The 2,774-nt window shown below is 38.6% G+C and overlaps 1 pseudogene; it reads right to left on the minus strand.

Annotated features, from left to right (window-relative positions):
* Positions 1-2,122: 2,122 nt before the first annotated feature.
* Positions 2,123-2,448, minus strand: LOC119542165 (annotated as a pseudogene).
* Between the last annotated feature and the right edge of the window lie 326 nt (positions 2,449-2,774).

Genomic DNA, 2,774 nt, shown 5'->3' on the forward strand with positions numbered 1-2,774 from the left:
ATCTGCCCTCCTTCTGAGGCCACATTCACCAACTCGCCTTTAATTATACTCTGGTTTCTTGTGCAGATTGGCCTACAGGGAGCCAAGATAGCCGTCAGTTAATCTGGTATCAGGCCTGCTTTGTAGGATATTTCTCTCTGTAAGTTAATCATTTGACATTCTGGTTTCATACATAACTCTCAATGATGAGTTTGGTTTAGGGGAGTCAGACTCTAAGACATGGCAGTGTTCTCTGCTAAACGTCAGCTTCCGAGGCAGAGAATTGGAAAGACTTTTCCTTTTTTAGTAGTAAAGTTACAGATTTTTATTATTTTCTTTGTATTTTTCTGAATTTTCCAAGTTTTTTACAATACTAGTTTTTATTTTTTTTAAAGAAACTTGTTTTAATTTTATAATCAGAAAAAGAAATATACTCATTGGAGATGCTTTGAAGCAAAAAGGAAAGATGTTTTGATATAGTGGTTATTGCAGGGTATGGGTCTCCATTCACTGTGTATTCTGTTTTGGATTTACAGACCAGATTTAGGATTTAGGACCAGAAATGCAAGAGGAAGGGGAAGACAATAGTTGACAGCTATTTAATGTTTTATATTGGAATTCGACACTTGGAAGGGACTCTATTTTCAGTGTAGGCAAAGTGCAATTTTGAGTGAAAAAGACAAACTGTTGTTTTCACAATCATCTTTTGGTTCATTATAGAAAATAATAGAAAAAACTGTACTATGAAATATTTACAAAGTATCCAATATTATAGGTTTATTAATTAGCTAGGTATTAATTGCCCCATCTTTAGCAACGAGTTTCCTACCTATGAATAGGAATCATTAATTTAGCACCTCCTTTGTGCCAAATGCTTTTCTAAGTGCTCAACCTTAGAATTAGCTCATTAATTCTCAAAACGAACCTAGGAGGTAGATACCATTGCATGATCATTGTACAGAAGGAGAACTTGCCCCAGGTCACATCGCTAGTAATGAGGAGAGTTTTTAAAGCCATGCAGCATGGCTCCTGAAGTCATCCTACTAACACTTGACTACCTCAGAGAATTAAATGAGCTAATATGTCTATCAGTTTCCTGAGTCTGCTGTGACCAATGACCACAAATTGGTGGCTTGCAACAATGAAACTTTATTCTCTCACAGTACTGGAGTCCAGAAATCTGAAATCAGGGCACCAGCAGGTCCACACTCGCTCTGAAGCCTCGAGGGGAAAATCCTTCCTTGCTTGGTCCGGCTTCTGGAGGCTCTAGGCATTTCTTGGCTTGTGTCTGCTTCACTCCAATCACCACCACTGTCTGCATATGGCCTTTTCCTCATCTCCCTGTGTCCCATCTCTGGGTGTCCTTAAAAGGACACATGTCAATGCATTTAGGGACCACCTGGATAATCGGGGAATGATGTCTTCTCAAGATCTTTAATTTAATTACATCTGCAAAGATGCTTTTTCCTAATAAGTTCATACAGGTTCCAAGGGTTAGGCTATGGCTATATATTTTTTGGGGCTACCGTTCAACCCACTACAACATGTAAAACACTTATACCAGTGTATGACATACCTTAAGGTTTAATAACTTAGTGGTTATTATTATTGCCTATTTATTATTATTGCCCAGGTTTTCAGCTAGGGAGTAGTGGAGCTGGGAATTGAAACCCCAGACTTTCTGTATCCAAGCCCCTTTGTGTTACCCTTTGATGCTGCTGCTGCGTGTGTGTGTGTGTGTGTGTGTGTGTGTGTGTGTGTGTGTATTTCCCTAGGGAGAATCAATGTAAAAAAATCACCTTGGCTTGAATTACCCAATTTGGAACTGCTCCATGACTAATATCCTGTGTTTAAAACTCAATTTTTTTTCTTGGTTCTGCCTTATTTCTATTATTCTCTTTTCTCTTTATTCATAGCACACTCCTGGAATTGCTTCCTTGCATTTTTTTGTCTGTTTATTTATACAAATGTGCACCACGATGTTTCAACAAGTAAGGCAAATGCCATGAGTGTGAAAGCTGCAGTTTACAGTGTATGACATCTAGAACCTAGGGGACATGAATCACACAGAAGTGGTATTCATTCTAATTAAACAATCAGGTAACATTATGACAAGTTAGTTTGTAGCACCATAATTGTCCGTTTAAGTTTCTTTTTTCTTGATGATCAGAGGTCCCATGCTGTCTCAAGTCTCCTCATTGTGTTTTGTGTGAGGCACATCATAGAGCAGGAACTTTTTGGACCTCTAGCAATGGCAGTACACAATTTTGTCTCCCAAATCCTCCATGTCAAAAGCATGCAGTACCTTGGGGTTGCTTTCTGGATGTGAAGGTTTACCATAGCTTTATTGCGATGATCTTTAACATAAAATCTTTTGTAAGCTAGATAACCAATCACAGCTGTTCTAGCAGCAATGGTAACTGCTGCGACCCATTCAACTTGTTTGCTGGAATTAGAAGTCAGACTCATGGTGTCGTTGCTTGCAAGCCGTGTACACAGGATACTACTGGCTTCCTCACTTTCAGTCATATGAAAAAAGTCATCTGCTCATTGGGACTGCATATTTTGAATCCTGTAACAGCTTTGCCAAACCGTAAGGATATTTACGCCTAGTACTTTTATTGCTAAAACCTAAGAAAACTGAAAAGTTAAGTCTGTCAGGGAAGCTGAGATTTGTAAGACTATTTACAGTCCTGGGAATCACATTCACTGCTGTTTTGAACTCAGCGAGTTATAAAATCTGGGGAGACGCTTTTATTATTTCCTTGCTCTATAAGCCAAATAGAGGAATAAGA

This window comes from Choloepus didactylus, chromosome 8 (genome assembly GCF_015220235.1).
Source record: "Choloepus didactylus isolate mChoDid1 chromosome 8, mChoDid1.pri, whole genome shotgun sequence".
Lineage (NCBI taxonomy): Eukaryota > Metazoa > Chordata > Mammalia > Pilosa > Megalonychidae > Choloepus > Choloepus didactylus.